We start from the raw sequence: 18,555 nt of genomic DNA on the forward strand, positions 1-18,555 counted from the left end.
ATGCTGTGGTGGCCCGACAGACCTGTGAGCAGCTGTGCCCACGGAGTCAGGAAACTATGAGTCACACCTGACTGTGGCTTCCACCTCAGAATTCCAGGCATGCTGGGAGGCACAGGCATCCTTCTGCCAGCTTGGTACATGAGGAGCCAAATGCCAGTCAGTCCATGGTGGCATTGAAGTGCAGAGAGACTGACTTTTGAATATTTGAATTCTAGGATAGTAGAAAGGGAAAGCCACTATAATTACTTCATTTGCTGCCTCAGGAAACCATGATCTAATGGGTCAGCAAACATGCCAAAGACATTCAATAAGTCAGTAGTGAAGGGGTGTGTAGCATTCAGTTCTTTTTAAGTGAGTCTGGTGTCCTTGCCCTGGGCCACAGGGTATTTGAAAGAACATAGTAAGAACTGGTTGTATTATGATGATTTGGGTGTAAATTGTGCCCCATAGGGCTGTGTTTGAATACTGGGTCCTCAGCTGGTGGTACTGTGAAAAGAAGTTCCACAACCTTTAGAAGTGAGGCCTAGTTGGAGGATGTAGGTGGCTTGCGGGAAGGAGAGTTAGAGCCTACCTTGCTTTCAGAGAGAGCTCTCTACTTCTGGGTCCATGGAAATGTGCGGTGGTCAAGCCCCAGGTTCCTGTTGCTATAAACTCTGCCATGCCCTCTTCCCCACGATGGATGCATCATCTCGGACCCTGAGTCCAGATAAATAGCCCTGTCTTAAATTGCTTCTTGTAGGCATTCTGTTACAGCAACGAGAACACTAACAATCCCATCCCCGAACTGTCCCCGTTTGGAAATGTGTCCTGTGGCTATGTCTACAAGACAGCACCTTCCAGCAGAGGTTTGCCAACAGGCTGGCCCAAGAGGTGACTTACCAAGAACACTAACGTTCCCTTTGGGGAGACACCTAGGTTGACAGGCCATGAAAGTCATCAAAGATGATTTGAAAAGTCCTGAACCAACATTGTCTAAATATTCAGGGTCCAATGCCAGTGGCCAAAGGAAGACATCACCTGCTTGGGACGGAGACCAGTATATTCTCCATCTTCTGCGTACCCCCGCCCCCCAACATCATGCACCCTGAGCTCCAAGGGATGGCAGCTCTCCTCACAAGACAGGGCATGTACACAGTTGACTTGTAGTTTTGCCCTTGGCCTATATTTTTCCTTGATTTCATTTTTTTTGGGGGAGGGTATGGACAGGTACTGGGGCCAGGACAAAAAGGCCATGGAGATCTCTCTGAGCTAGGTGTGGGGAAAGGATGATACTCAGGGAGCTCCAAGAGGAGAGAAGTCTTAAGGAAGTGTGTGTAGGGGGTATGGAGGGTGTCTCCTCCCAGAGATAAGAACTCCTCCCAGAGATAAGGGAGAAGGTTGGGGTGTGAAGGGGAAAACCTCACACACAAGAGCAAATGGCAGCCTCAGGCAGGAGAGCTGCATCGGCCTTTTCCAGAGTCCACCAATCCTCCTGCTCAGGATGGGACTCAGCTCAGTGGGAGAGCACTAGGCGTGCTCGCTCTTCACTTCCTCCCAGGACACCAGACTCCAACCCAACCAGCCTGCTTGGGGCAGGCAGTGAGCCTTGCCCCAGAGTGGGCATGTCCGCCTCCCTTCCTTTGCACCCCTTGTCTGTTCTGGGTTTATGTCAAGCCAGTTGCTAGTTCTGCTAGCACACCCCACTTAAGACTTCTCTAGTTCACAACCACTCCCCAGTTCTCGGAATCCTACTGCAGCTATCACGACTCTTTGTGCCTGTACTGGTGCCTGATTTCCCTCCAGTGCCCCATGAGATCCACTCTCTCTCCCCAGAGGGTTCCTCACATTGTTCAGTATCTGCCAACCAGGCTCAGTCCGACTTGGGCTCTCCCAGGGGTGCTCAGACAGTTAATTGACAGCAGCTAAAACTGCAACTTGAGGAAAATGATGATTGACAGGAAGTCCTAAAAATCTACAAGATATGGGTGACATTCCAGGAAAATAGACTCTCGAGTCCTGAAAGAAACCTCCACGCCTGTGCTGGCTGTTCACAGCAGGAGTGTGGGGATGTACATGTGTGATGGCAGGGAGGGTGGCAGGGACTGAGACAGCTGAGATAGAGAGGAGGGTGTGACCTCAGGGTCCTAGGAATGGCTCTGCTGGCTCCAATGAGGGATCCAAGCCAGTCCCTTCTCCCTTGCACCAATAATTTGCAGGAGTCTGGCTCAGAATTTCTCTAAGATCTGTTTCCACTTCTATTCATTTTTAAAATTTTATTTATCTTTATTTTATGTTCATTGGTGTTTTGCCTGCATGTATGCCCATGTGAGGGTGTCGGGTACCCTGGAACAGGGGTTATAGACAGTGGTGAGCTGCCATGTGGGTGCTGGGAATTGAACCCAGCTCCTCTGCAAGAGCAGTCAGTGCTCTTAACCACTGAGCCATCTCTCCAGCCCCTTCACTCTTAATTTGTAGTGATCGTATTTCTAGAGAAGGCTGGAAGAGGAAGGGAAAGCAAACTCCCAGCGGGACTGTGGTTTCTTGCAGATGTGTGTCGACCACTCCACTCCTGTCAGTGATGTGAACATACACGGTCAGTTCACTCAACTACCCCTGGCTTTGCACTGACCGTGCCGTGGAGACATCGCCCATGCAATGAGATTTTATCCACAGTTCGGACAGCCTCTTGAGGATTTGTATGACCCATTTGAGGAAAACAAAACTCTAACAAAAATCTGTATTTTATTATCTATGGTGCTTTCCTGCCAGCTTGCTGGGGCAGTTTTGAGGTAATGCTGTTTCTGCTTTGGGAGTTTTTCCACAGGGATCTGTGTTTACATGTGTGGTTTGCTGAGGGTATTTTAAGTTTAAATAGCCCATTTAGCTCCTGTCCTCCATGGGTTCTAGCATCACACGAATGAGTGGCAAAGGGACTGGGACTTGGGACTGGTTCCTTGATTTACTAGCTGAATGAGTCTTGTTAAGCCCCCAAACCCCTCAGAGTTCTCATCTGCACAATGGGAACAATGACACAATCCATCTTAAATGGGGGTTGCTATGTACAGCCAGCTCTCTGCAGCTGTATGTCCTGCGTCCACGGATCTTACCACTGCGAGTTGCAAATATTCGAAAATCTATCTGAACTGAGCATGTGCGGGTGTGCCAACTATCTGCACAGCATTTACAATTCAGTCTGTATTGAAATCTACCCAGATGTGACTTAAGGCACACTGGAGCCTCTACATATGTCTATCTATACACATCAACCTGCACATGGATTGTACAGGGAACTTGAGCATCCTCTGATTGGAGTATCCTCCAATGAGTGGGGTCTGGGAACCCACTCCCTGCTAGAACCAGGGAGAAATGTGTGTAAATGCTTGGCATGGGGTTTACCTCTTCTAGGGAACATCACAGAGTGAGTTTAGTGTGAAGTGATTCTTTATTGGCAATGACCTCAGTGTCTGAAAGCATGAAGTCTTATATTTTCTCTGAACTGGTCTTCTTTAGCCTAGGCCCCAAAGAATATCATAGGTAGACTGTTCAAGGAGGCTGTTAGAGGGTACGGGAAATATAACCAAAGCACAGAGACACAAGTGCCCGTGAGTAGCAGTTAACATGGAGAAAATAGAGCAGAGATAGCGTAAAGCTTTGTATGCTGAAACTATCAGGCAAAATTACACAACTGTTTTTTGGAAAACAGAAAATACTTGAGGTTTTTATAGGTAGCCAAAATTACCAAGTGATATTGATATAATAATTAAAATAGAGCTTAATATACTATGTATAATATAGTATATAACACATATAACATGCTATGTACATAACATATACAACATATCATGTATAATGTATGTAAATGTAATAATGCTAAATAGTATATAATAATGTTTATACAATGTAACATGTATATGTATGTATATATAATGTAATATGTATATAATATATAATATGTAATACTATATAATGATTATATGATAATATATGTATAATATGCAAATATGTATATATAATGCTATATGTGTAATAATGTATAATATGTAATACTATAATGATGTATATAATAATGTATATGTGTGGTATGAATGCAGTAATGCATAATATATAATATATAATGTATGCATGTGATATGTAAATATATAATGTGATGTGTGTATAATGTATAATATATAATAATATGTATAATGTAGACAAGATATTATATAACATATATAACATACTATGTATTAAGCCAAATCAACATGTGAAGAACTGAATATAAATTAAAGTTGAAAAATAATTATCAGTAGTTTTCAAAATCTTTCTTAATCAGCTCTAACAGTGAGTTAGAAACAACTGAAAGAGAATGAAAAACCTACATGCTTTAAGATAAACTGCTCAATGGTGAGTATCTAAAAGGATGGTGGCTTTGGAAGAGAGATGAAAAGGTATGGTATGTGCCAGGAGAAAGCCAAATAAACAGCTAATTGGCACAGAAGAGGAATAGAAAGAATTATTGGCTGAGAATGCTTAAAACAGATGAAAACAATCAAGCCACAAGTTTGGGGCACACCAGGAAGATCAAGCAAAGTAAATGTATGAAATTTGTGAACTAGGAAACAAACACACAATATGGTTTAGTATGTATGTGCATATATGTATACTTTGTGTGTGGTGCACGCATGTGCACTTCTTTGCATATGTGTAGATGCGTGTAGAAACTGGAGGTTGCCATCCAGTATCTTCCGCTATTATTTTCTACCTTCCCTTTTTATTTATCTATGATTCTATTTTTGTTTATTTATTTTGAGCCCAGAATTCACTGATTTTTCCCAGGACTAGCTGGCTAGTAAGCCCCAGGGAATCTCCAGGTCTCTGCCTCAGTGGTACAGGATTATAACTGAGCACCACCATGTCTGACTTTTTATGTGGGTTCTGGGGACCCTAACTTAGGTCCTCACACCTGAGCAGACCGCAGTTTCCTGACTGAGCCATCTCCCCACCCAGGGCATGGTACTTTTCCTCTGCTTTGTTGATGTGACTTTATCTTCCACCCAGCTGCAAAGCTGATTTCTCTCTCCTTGAATCAAGGCCAGCTCTGAAATCTTCCTTGGCCCTCAGAAGCAGCAGGAGTGATGTCAGGGCCCAGAGACTAGAAGACCTCTTTTAAATTTTATTTGTGTTCTTTGGGGGGGAAGGGTCTTGGGTCATTATGTAAAGTATAAGCTGCACATTAGAATACATAGGCAATGTGGAAATGTACCAAGAGCATCAAGAGCATCAAGTACCCAGGCATGTCGTGTTAGACCCTGCAGATCAACTTCAGACAGTTTATGGGACTTGACACAAGATGCCCTTGATGAGAGCTTCCCAAATTGCAGATCCACTAAGTCACTGAGACGTGTGTGCTACAATCTGCTATGCGGCAAAACGAACAAACAAAAACTATTACATAGAAGATTGTTTGGCCAAAAATTAGTTCTCCAAAAATATTCAAATGGACAAACTTCTGATAAGACAAAGAAAAGGGAGTTGCTTGGGAATGTAGCTCAGTGGTAAAGTAGTACACGCTTAACATACACACGACCCTGGATTCAATCCCCAGCACTGACTACAGACAAGGAAAAGGAAATGGATTAAGTCTCAACCAATGTCAACTCCCTTCCTGAAAATAAGAGGGCAGGCTACTCATGAGAAAAGGCTCCTGCCATGTAAGCCTGTCACTGAGTTTGCTCCCCAGAGTTCACACAAAAAGATTATGGAGACATGCATCTAAAATGTCAGCACTCCAAAGGTGAGACAGGAGGAAGAGACCAAAGATTCTCCCAGGCCAGCTACCCCAGAGCACTGCAGAAACAGAGGAGGGAACTTGCCTCAAGTGCAAGGTGGGAGGGGACAATTGATTCTCAAGTTTGTTCTTTGACCTCCACACCTATTAGACCTTGGCAAGTATATACCCACGCGTTCTTTCTTTGTCTGTGTCTCTGTTTCTGTGTGTCTATCTGTCTGTCTCTCACTACATATATAAGAGTCATGATGATAATAATGATAGATTTTAAAAGGAGGGTCTTAAAATAGATACTTAAAAGATGAAAACAGCTGGGTGTGTTGTGCATGCCATTAATCCCAGCCCTCGGGAGGCAGAGGCAGGCAGATCTCTGAGTTTGAGACCAGCCTGGTCTACAGAGTGAGTTCTAGGACAGCCAGGGCGACACAGAGAAACCCTGTCTCAAAAAACAAATTAAAAAAAATGATGAAAACAGAAAATCTGACTTTAAATATGCTTTCAACATAGCCATCGTTTGGGGACAGGGGAGATGGCTCTGTTGGTAAAGGGCCTGCCATGTAATCACGAGGACCTGAGTTTGGATCCCAGCACCCATGTAAAAGCTGGGTGCCCAGCACACATCTGTAACCTCATTTCTCGGTGGAGAAAGAAGGTACCGAAACAGGAATGATCCCTTAAGTTCATTCATCAGACAGCCCATCTGGAACGATGAGCTTCAGCTTCAGTAAGAGATGCTGTCTCAAAACTTGAGGAGAAACAACTGAGAAAGACATCCAGCAGAGACCTCTGTCCTCTATGAGCATGTGCACACGTGTGCAGTGCTCCTAGACATGTATAACACACGCACACACATGCACGCACACACATGTGCACACACACATGCACACACACACACAACACACTCTCACACACACACACACACACACATACACACAGAACATCCACTTATGACTTTTAAGATTTTTGTCTTGTTTTGTTTTAAATTAAGAACAAGAAGGAGGTTTCTCAGTTGCATGGGAAGTGCAGGCTAAGTTGTCCTTAAGATACCTGGAGTCAGAAGCATCTCAGGTCTCAGACTCAGAAGTGCTGCTTCTGAGTCCTCCACTCCCTTGCACCCACCCCCAAACTTTCATTTTGGTGGGTTTCTGACTCTGGATGTTCAGATTAGACATATTCGAAATGTCCCACAGAAAGGCCCATAGCACACATGGAACTGTATAGAAGTTCATGGAGTTGCATAGACTTTGAGTCTAGTTAATTAGGGTGTTCATGTTTGTTTGCAAGGTTTTTTTTAGTGCAGTTTAGAAAATTAAAAAGAAAACACTTCCTGATGGAACTTGTAAGATGATAATGCTCCCAGCCATCTCTTCTGTGAGAAATTGTAAAGCAGATTTCAGAGATTTTAGAAACACATGGGCACAGAAGAAAGGACGACAGAAAGGCTGAGAAGAAAATGGCAGGACCAATAAGATTGTGATTATGAAAAATTCCAATGAAGAAGCAGATAGACTATGAGAATTTAGTTGTGCTCAAAACTCAACATGTAACAAACAATTTTACTTCTTTATGCCTATAATAAATAATTTTAAAATAAAAAAATCCATTTTTATACAACATAAATATCATTTACCTGGGAACTAATTGATCAAAATACATGCATGCACGATTTCAACAAGAAACATAGTGAGCTATGAACAAAAGTTTAAATATATAGTCATGGTTTTAATGACTCAATTTTGGAAGGGTGGTTTGGGTTTTGTTCTTGATTTTTTGTTTTCCGAGACAGGGTTTCTCTTGTGTAGCTCTGGCTGTCCTGGAACTCATTATGTAGAGTTGGCTGGCCTCAAACTCAGAAATCTGCCTGCTTCTGCCTCCTGAGTTCTGGGATTAAAGGTGTGCACCACCACCACCTGGCAGGGGTGTTTATTTCTCCCAACTCGATTCATAGCCTTGAAAGCAATCTTTATCAAAATCCCAACAGTCTTTCTGAGGTCAAAATGGACAAGCTGATAGAGTTACAGGAGGTTTCAAAGCCACGACACTTTAAGGAAGGAGAAACAGGAACTTCCTTTGTCAAATCACAGCCCTTGCCATGGAACTACAGAGTCAAGGTAATGTATCGCGGGCAGAGAAATAGACAAAGGAGCTCGCCAAGCACATATGACCTCTCGCCTGTGGAACAAATGGCTCACCGGAGCAGTGGGAAACAATTGACTTTTCAATAAGTGGTGGTGAGACCGCCGGATATCTGCATGAGGGACGAAATAACCAAACATAACACTGGGTGCCTCTCATACACTAGTCACAACAAAAATTAAGCCCAGATGTACCAAGATTAACCACAATGGAACAGCAAATAGAGAGAGAAATGTGAGCTATTCTTCATGACCTCCAGGTAGGCGCTCTTAAACAAGACACACGGAGTGCCAACTGTATAGAAGAGACTTAACAACTCATACCTTAGGCAGTGAGACAGTATATATAGACATTAGGACTCTGACCATCATTTATGGCCACCAAACATTGTCCTTCTGTCTGTATTGTTCTGTAACTGCTTTCAACTCAGGATCAGCTGGAGCAATGGCCTTCCTAACGCTGTGACCCTTTAATACAATTCCTCAGGTTGTGCTAACCTCCCCACCATAAAATTATTTTTATTGCTACTTCATAACTATAATTTTGCTACTGTAATGAGTCATAATGTAAATATTTTTGAAGATAGAGGTTTGCCAAAGGATTGTGACCCATAGGTTGAGAACTGCCGCACTAGAGAAACCCAAGTCTGTTCAAGTCAGTTGCTGAAGATGCCCTACTTCTTAGCAGGCTTCCAGCCAACAGCCCACAATCACGGCAGACCCGGAGCCTCCTGTTCTCCACCATTAAGCTTTCCACTCCCTCTGAGTCTCTACAAAACGCAATTATGGCTTCTTCTAGCAAACTCTGAGTAAACAGCCTGTAGGTCCCTCCTGGCTGCGCATCGCCTGTTCCCACAATATTAATTCTGCGTCTCTCCATGAAGAGAGCAGAAAGAGAGTTTCCAGGTGGGAAAAGTCAGTTGCCATATATGTCCACCCACCAAAGAACAGCACACATGAGGAACTCAAATAATCCAAGGGAAAGATGAAACTACAGAAAAACAGAGGACTTAGCCCAGCACAGGAAAAGAACCCAGTGATCACTAAGCACCAGAGGTTCTCCTGTGGGTCTCACCAGAACCATAAAGTACAATCGTCTGGTACAGTAGGCAGAGGGGGCACTACTGGTCTCCTCAGAGGCTCACTGAGGCTGCACACTTACTCTAGATGAGCAAGCAGGGCTTTGGGGTCTCAGGCAGTATGGTCTCTGTCCTATCTATACCTCCTGCATTGTTTGGGTGGCTCTGTCCTATCTATACCTCCAGCATTGTTTGGGTGGCTCAAATGCCTTTGGCTCCAGACCCAACCTCTCCTGAGGAAAGTACGCAATGTCATGCTCAAGGCCCTTGTCAGCTTAAAGGATCCTGCCTTCCTAAACCACGGAGGATGGGGCAGAGAGGGTGCAGCAGGAGTACACTGTTCACAGTCACCGCATCAGAAGATACATGAAGCCCTGCTCATTGCTACGTGGTCCAAGCAAGGCTCACTAAGTACCTCATACAACTGAAGCCTATGAGAATCTCTAGGACTTAGCACACTCATCTGAATTTATCTGTCCTTGACAGAAAAACACAAAGGCCACAAGTAGCCATAACCATGACTTAATATTGAAATACCCATTTTATTCTCCTTGGTTTCTTTTGCGGTAATAAAATTTGGGTATTGAACCCAGGGCCTTATACTGATAAACAAGCACTCTACCATGGACCCACATCTCCAACCATCACTGCCTCATTTCAAAGATGGAAAAAAAAAACAACAACTGAGGTCCAGGTAGGGGGAACTTTTCCAAGGCCACACAGTAACAGACTCTGTTGGTGACTCTGCAGTCGCTGCTTCCCCCCCCCCCCCACCAGACTCCGCAGCTCACCGATGCATCTGACATCTCCCTAGGCCCACCGCAGCCTTCAGAGCCCCTAATGCTCAGTCCTTCGCAAGGCTGTGTCTGCCTCCCATCACAAGAGGCAAACAAGCCTTCTTGGGTTTTACCTTTCCATCCGGAGCTTTGTCTCAATAGAAGGGGGCATTCCACTCCTAGACGTCTTGCTTAAGCAGTGGAGGGCACCGACAGGACTGAGTACCAGTGACTCTTACCCTCACCAGTCACACCTACCTAGTCCCAGTAGCAGCAGCAGCAGCCCCGCGAGGGAAACACCTGGCCGCATCTCCATGCCACAACGTCACAGGTGTCCGTGGCCTCTGAGTAAGAGGCTTCCTTCCACAGATGGTTGTGTTACCGCTCACCTTCCTGCTTTTATGCTTCTCCAGGATCTGATAGTACACCTGTCGTAAATTTTACTGTGCTCACCTTTGAAAGGGGGCAGCGGCTGGCTGTAAATGATAAATATTAACATTTAGGCAGAAGCTTGACAACAGGGTAGCATGCTCTAGTCATAGACACCCAAAGACCAGGACCAGGTGGCCTCCCTGCTACCTTCCATGGTGTCAGAGGTCCAGAGTTGGCTGGTGGCAGAGACAGAGCTACTGAGACCATAAACCTTAGCTTCCCATGTATAGAGCTAGGAGCCCACTATGTGCCCAAACTCTGGCACATCCCTGAGTTTGACTGCGTCTGCCTTTATTTCCTGGTTTGCAGGAAATAAGGACACAGAGAACGGAAGTGTTTCATGACCGCTGTGGACCCATCAGACCTGCTCCATATCGGAGCTTCCTTAGTTGGAAATACATCGCCACCGGGTCTCAGAAGCCGCTGGGCTCTGTAGCTGGGACCTCGAGGGGAGATTTGTTTCTGTTGTCCCCACCACCAAACACACTGATGGCCAGAAGTCGCAGGCAGCGTAGAGCACACCCATCGTCTGCATTCTGAACAGTGAGAAGCAAAAGGCCAAGAGGTGAGCCGTGGAACTCACTCTGACTCCATCAGCAGTTTCCATGGGTACATGGAGAGGGGACGCTGGGCTGTGGCCAAGCCAAGCAGACTGAGCTAGAGCCTAAAGCCTAAGTGACACAAACTGTTGATGGTGACGTTCTCATTCTTTCCCCCCAAATACCAAGGAATGGTTGCCTTGGATAATACGCACAAATACAAGCAAGTCACCTTCGCCTCTTCCCCATCCCGTGATTACTGATAGCTAACTCTGGGGTCTAGCTAGGGGCCCTGACCTGGTTCCCATGACCCAACTCAAACCTGACTTAGATTTTTTTCTTATATAGCTTTACTGCTTTGTGTCTAAAGTGATGAAGAGGTGGGTAGCTCCTCGTTTATAAAGTCCTGATTCTAGAATATTGTCATCCCTTCTCATCTGCTCAGAAAAACGTGACATCGGTGACCATGCATCTCAGGTCCAGTCTCAGCCTTTGGACTTTGTATGGGTGTGAAACCATGTTGTGGAGTGTAGACACTGTCATACTAACCATGCTGACCATGGGCTAATCCTATGGCCTGGGAGATAGTGACATGCTCAGAAAAGAAAGAAGAAAGTGTACCAAATGTGCCAAGGTCTGCAGGGGCTGTTTGAGTACAGATGTTCCCTGGACGCTTGTCACCATCACTAGACTGCCTACAAATGCAACCTCAGACTCACAGATGCTGCCCCTCTCAGGATGCCAGAACCACCCACTCGGTGCCGCCAGCAGCCTGTAAGAGCATCGCCAAACTTCCTTGAAGGCAATGAGGGTCCATAAGCTTCTGCTCATGCGTAGGCCAAGAGGAGGTAGGGCATGGAGCATGATGGGGCAAGGGCAGAAATACCTGCTCCCATCTCTAATTTCATCAGTGTGTTGCTGGCCATAATCTATCCTATAACCTCTTTTACATTAAAAAATGAGATAGGACTTAATCATTTTGATCTCTGGGAGACATTTTAGCATAGGACAGTCGGATTGCCTTTTAAGTGGAGGAAATATTGGAGTATCAACAGTGCCTCAAAGGAACCCTCACTAGCTGTGTGGTGGTAAGGGAAGCAAAATGTTTTCCTTCCTTCCTTCCTTCCTTCCTTCCTTCCTTCCTTCCTTCCTCCCTCCCTCCCTCCCTCCCTTCCTTCCCTTTCCTTTCTTTCTTCTGTTTTTCTTGGGGGTGCAGGGCTGCAGTAAAACATGGCCTCACACTGTATTCCAGGCTGCTCAGAATTTGCAGTGTCTCTGAGGATGTCCTTAAACTCATAAGAAGTTGCCTTGCTCGGCCTCCTGGGTTACGGGATTACAGGTGTGAGCCATCGACCCTCAACTGGTAAATGACATTATGTGGGCACTCTTGCCAACACTGTGAAGGCATCTGTTAGTTTGCATGGTACTTGCTGTCTGTGAGGCCTGTTACACCCGAGGAAACAAGGGAAGAGCAGGTCCTCTACAGCCAGAGGCAAGCAGCTGTCAACTTCATCACTTCTCCGTAAACTTTCGTTCTCCCATTTGTTTATGCTATCAAATGTGTAAAGAGGACAGACAGGTCCTAAAAGAGTGAATGTGCCCCATTGCCTGTTCTAGCAAGTGTGCCCTTTGAGAAAGAAACAAGCCCATCAATGTCTTTGAGGTTAGCCTGTATTCCTTCCCTGCATGGAAGGCTTCTGTAGACAAAGCAAAGTAGTCGCTGTTTCCCAAGATTCCACTAGGAGGTTCTAGACCAAATTGTAGGCTCAAGGCCCACACAGATTAAAAAGCACTTAATATCCTTTCAAACTAAAGGATATAAGTGATTATTATTCTCATGAATTTAATTTGATAAATGAATATCCCATTTAAAAAAATCAACTATAGACCATTCGAGGGTATTGAATATAAGCATGGTGCCTGGGGAATTGGTTTCAGCTACATGTTGTGAAGTGTGCTTCCTAATGTGGGTCACAGTTAATATTTGAAAACCACTATCTTAGCAGGAAACACAGAGATCTGTTTTGTACTCTGATGATGATGCAGTGAGCCACAATTCCTCTGTGTTACACAGTAGCTAGAAGCAATGCCTGAGGTTGGTTCTGGGCCTCAGTAGGAAGGGCAATGTTGAGAGCAGAACCTCAGGTAAACTGCTCCATTTCTTCAATAAGAAAAACCGGATTCACTGGCGTGACTGGGGACAATATGATAGGAAGTGTCTGATGGGGATCTACTGGTGCCTGTTTCCCAGTACAAGACTCAGGCCACGTGAGCAAAACACTGTCCTACGCTAGGAAATAGGCTCATTCAGCTACCCATGAATGGAGACTAATTAATATCAAGATACTGAAGACACGGACTTCACTCAGAAACAAAGAGGGGATCAACAATATAGTTCTAGAGAAAAGCCACACTTTTGAAATATCTCATTCTTACTAAGAAGGAAAGAAAGACTGACGTGGCAAACCCCTGAGAGGGGACGCCTGGTCTACTTTGATCTCTGCAACATCTCCAGAAGCTAGCCCAAGGCTACTGCTGCAGGCAGTCCTTCAGTACTGGGCGAATAAATAAACGGGATAAAAGTTGGAATGAAGCAGAGCCCAAGACTACAAAAAGATCAGCTCACAGAACAGACTAGAAAAGATGAAAGGAATACAAATTGCAACTGAACACAGAGAGCTGAGGACAAAGAGAATGTCTCCCGTGTGTGTGGAGCAAGTGGCCATGATTTGTTCGCATGGTGGTTCCCAATCCTGGCTTCCTTTTTTGGAATCTCAAGGAGCTACCAGGCAGCCAGCTGAATGACAAGATGACTCTGACTTGCATCAGACAAGTCAAAAGTCCACCTGGCAAGAGGTCAGGCTATTAACAGTTGGCAAAACATGCTGACCTCTAGAGAGAAAATTCATTGGCGCACACAGTCTGTTAAGATTCTGGGCTTACAGCCGGGCGGTGGTGGCGCACGCCTTTAATCCCAGCACTCGGGAGGCAGAGGCAGGCGGATCTCTGTGAGTTCGAGACCAGCCTGGTCTACAAGAGCTAGTTCCAGGACAGGCTCCAAAGCTACAGAGAAACCCTGTCTCGAAAAACCAAAAAAAAAAAAAAAAAAAAAAAAAAAAAAAAAAAAAAAAAAAAGATTCTGGGCTTACTTCTCAGAGGTCATGGGTTAGATGGAAAAAGTGCTGAACGTTGGTGCCTGAAAAAGCGCAGTGTCTGTGACCGCCCCCCCCAGGACGTGTAAGCTGGAGGTCAGCCCTAATGCCTGCTGTCACTTGCAGGCTCTTTCTCTTCCTCATTTACTGTGGTGTTTGACAGCATGGATTCCGTTCCGCCGTGGGCGCATCAGATGCATCCACAGTCGTGGCATAATGTCCCGCTGGCTGGTGCCGGAGGGATAGCAAGCAACCTCCACGAGCCTTGAAGCGCTGGACTGACTATACCTGGCCTCGCTCCGGAGTTTTCACTCTGCCCCAATCCACCCTTGGGTTACAGATACCTTTTGTTGCCCTATGTGAGAATCCTGTCTGAGAGTTTCCCATGGATACAGAGCCTATGCAAAACTTGGTTTAGAGGGAACCCGGAAAACCGTGGTACCTCATGAATCAGGTACGTGCACCTGGCATTGTATTTTCAGAAACGTCTGTTTGTTTTGAGATACGGAAATCTACTAGCTAAAGTGTAAACATAGGGAAGAATAAAGATGCCAAGAGGCAAAGGGGAAGCGCCTCAGTTCATCGAGACTGAACCCCCTGCAGCCGCAGAGGCTGTTTATTCTCAAGGTGTCTCTGAGTCTTCATTTCACAGATCCGCGTGAACCCACACACCCGCGCCAAGTTACACATGACACACGGTGTTTGAAGGAGGGGGGTGAGCTGACCCACCCCACTTCACGCCTGCAGTATACCCTCTTTCTACACCAGGTATTAATACAGAAGGTACTAGGGCTGGCTGACCTCCATTCACAAGTGGGGGCGACTGAGTCTCCACAGTATGAGCCCTGGTAGTCCCCAAATCACATGGATGCTCTAACTACGGGTCTTCCCGGCTTCTCTACACCTTACCCCTTCAGACTCTGAGGGCCCTCTAGACTCCAACGTCCTGGTGGCACAGACAGAAACATTTATGAGAGCCATGCCTTCCTAGCTTGTATTCCTCCAATCACACAGAAAATGCAGATGTTTTTACAGCAAGAAGCTTGAGACAATCAGTCATGTATTTTGAACAGCCCAACCCAGTACCCACCCTCCTGTAAGTTCAGACAGAACATCTCTTTGCCCACCTGGGGCCCACTAAGGCACCTACACCCAGATTCAGAGTTAAACAGCATCCATTGAACACCTACTCAGTAGTAGCTGAGCACCTACTAAGTAGCAGGCCTCTTGCAATTCATGTTCATAAATGTTTTATTTTGTACTAGTGGGATCCTCCCAGGGACAAAAAAAAAAGCCAAGTCAAAGGTCAAAGGTCACCCGATGAATGATCCTGGGGGCTAAAAAAAAAGCCAAGTCAAACGTCACCCGATGAGTAAGAGTAAAGAGGGTTCTGATCTAAGGCCCCTCCCCATTCATTTCTCTGCAGCATCACTGGGAGACCACCCAGTGCAGCACCTAACTCTCCTTTAAGAGGGAAGTGGCAGAAGGCTCCTGATCCTGTGTGGTGGTGGGAGGGTTGCCTTTGGCTCTTACATCAGATTTAACAGAGGACTTACCTACCAATGCAATTCTTTTATCCTGGATGCAGAATCTGAAAATTAGGGTGCTGGTGAACCTGGAGGTACAGCACCCCTTTTCCTGACACCAGAGGGCTCCTCTCTGGCACTATTTCAGAAGCACCAGAGAAGATGACATTCTATAACCCACCACAGAAAGGATGGTGCCTAGCTCCGTCCTTTCTTCTCCCCTCCCCGAGGACAATCAGGACACTGTAAGCATAGTTCAGAAAGCACTCGGTCCTTATCAGTTTCCTGGACCAGGGTTTCTCCGCCCCTACCACACACAGAAGAAAACTGAGGCAAAGAAAGAAGCTTCTGTGAAGCCTGGTCATGAGTAAGCATTGCTGGGAGTTGGACTCTCAGGTCCAAGTTCAATGCTGTTTCCCTCTAATTGCTCAGGAATGTGACCATGACAGCAATGGTGACTTTAGTCCAGTTTTATCGATAGGAAGTTTAAAACTCACAGAGAATTAGTAACTGGCTCAAAGTTGCTTAGCTACTAAGGGTAGATCCCAGGATGCTTGTATCTCCACCACAGCCAGCAGTGGTCAAGTTCAAGCTATGGAGACTCAAAACAAAACCTGCGCTAAGTTGGATGGTGATGGCACACACCTTTAATTCCAGCACTCAGAAGGTAGTGGCAGGAGAAACTCTGAGTTCAAGGCCAGCCTGGTCCATAAAGAGAGTTCCAGGACAGCCAGGGGTGCACAGAGAAACCCTGTCTCAACAAAACAAAACAACAAAACAAACAAACCCATGCTAAATAATACCAACATAAAGCCTTATGCCCACACCTGCCCCACCTTTGTTTTAGCATGGAGTGTTGACTGAGGTTTCTGTCCTGCCTGGTTCCCATAGTTGTTAAGTCCCAAAGAAATCACACAGAGGTCTACATTAATTATAAACTGATTGGCCTAGTATCTCAGGCTTCTTATTAACTCTTATAACTTATATTAGCCCATAATTCTTGTCTGTGTTAGCCATGTGACTTGGTAACTTTTTTGGCAAGGCAGTCACATCTTGCTTGCTCTGTGTCTGGCTACCTCTCTATCTGGGTGATGACCGCAGACCGAAACTTCCCTCTTCCCAGAATTTTCATTGCTCCTCCTCTACTTCCTGCCTGGCTACTGGCCAATCAGCATTTTATTAAACAAGTACAAGAAAGAAATATTTATAGGGTAAAAACCATTGTCCCACAGCAGTGGAGTCCCTGGGGAAAGGTTGGTGTGGGAAGCTCTTCCCTAGATCTCCCAGAACTGAGATGCTGTACGTGGTACCCATGGTTCCACAGAGCAAGGCTAGGAAGCCAGATGGCGTGAGATTTGATGCTCTGCCCATGAAACTCCATTGTCACCTCACTGCCTGCAAGAGCTGTCGTCTGTCCTTCAAGTCCAAAGGATACGCAACCCCCACCCCCAAGGTTTCCCTGGAACCTCACTGCTTGCTGCCATGCCAAGAAGGCCCTGGATTCCACAACCCCAAGCCTCCCATGCTGACCCCACCTGCCTCCCTTGCCTGCATTCACAACAGAACACCCGTCCAGAAAGCATCTCCCGGTCTTGGATTAGAGAGAGGGCAGGAGTGAAGATTAAGAAGCTCTTGCACCTGAATGTCTCTCACCCGGATGCTGGTAACAGTACCTGCTGATTGACTGGGGCAGTTTGCTGGCTGGATGGGGCCTCTGAGCCTTTGGTTGTGGGGCAGGGGATTGCTGAACTTTATGTAAGCAGCTTGGTCAAGGGCTGGGCGGCCAACACCCAGGACACCAAGGCAGCTGTGGGTGTTAATGGCCTTGGCAGTGATGCACAGACCTGTCCACCTGTTTACTTTGGATGGCACCACCTGGGGAGAGGGCTGTGCGAGAGTAGGTGGAGAGAGGAGGAGGTGCTGATGGAGAAGGCCTGCTGGTCCCTGGGGCCAGCCAGAGCTGGGCTGCGCCCTACCTATCAGGACATCCGAGCTGGGGACTGGGTGGCTCACGGAGAAGCTATTCCCTCAAGTTTTGTTTCCTGAGGGACTGCCCATACACCACTGCCTCCAGGCACTTCTGACTGACATCAGCCTGCCACCTGTCCTGTCTTCACCTTAAAGATGCGGGAGGAAGGACTTGTTACTTGCAGAAAATTGAATTCCCAAGATCTACATCTTTTTAATCCTAAACTTATTTTCAGACTAAGGCATTTCTGAAAATAGACTCTCTCTCTCTCTCTCTCTCTCTCTCTCTCTCTCTCTCTCTCTCTCCCTCCCTCCCTCCCTCCCTCTCTCTCTCCCTCTTTCTCTCTCTCTCTCTCTCTCTCTCTCTCTCTCTCTCTCTCTCTCTCTCTCTCTCTGTGTGTGTGTGTGTGTGTGGTGTACCTGTATGTATTGTGTGTGTATATGTGTGTGTATGTGTGTTGTGGGGGTGTGGGTATTTGTGTACCTGTGTGAGAACAACCTTAGGTGTCGTTTATTTGGCACTATGCACTTCTATTTTGAGAGAGAGTCTCTCATTGGCCTGGAACTTGCTGAGGAGGCTAGAGTAGCTGGTCAGTGAGCTCCAAAGACTCTTCTGTCTCTACCACTGGGGGGTTCAGTCTTGTTCTTCCACACCAGCCTTTTGGACTGCCTTTAAATCTGCAGAAATTTTAGAAGCTTTTCTGATAATGAGTGGCAAAAGCAAATTTTATTTGTATCTGTTTTGAGATAGAGTCTTACAATAAATTTCAGATTAGCCTTGAACATGTGATCTCCTAGCCTCAGACTCATGGGCACTGAGATTACAGTTGTGTGCTACTATGCCCAGCCTTAAAGCTCGGTTGTTTTTGTTTTGTCTTGGTGTTTCTGCTCCAAAGACCAGTTATTTTAACCTAAGACATAGCACTTCCTCATCTTTGTTCCTTTGGGTCTGACACTTACTTGACATTTAGAGACCTCTTAAGGGTTTGGGGGGACAAGAACATGAGAGGACATGCTTCTCCGGGGTGGCTGGAATTTCAGTGTGCTCCTCCTGAGAATCATGGACACTCCTAGTTCCTGTTCACTTTCTTCTTTGCTTCAGAGACAGAGCTACATCAGGCCAACTTCCCTCAGGTTCAGATTCCCGTGTCTCCTGAATCTTTATGAGTCTTCAAATTCTTGCACCTTGATCATTTGTTACC

This window comes from Arvicola amphibius, chromosome 2 (genome assembly GCF_903992535.2).
Source record: "Arvicola amphibius chromosome 2, mArvAmp1.2, whole genome shotgun sequence".
Taxonomy (NCBI): Eukaryota; Metazoa; Chordata; class Mammalia; order Rodentia; family Cricetidae; genus Arvicola; species Arvicola amphibius.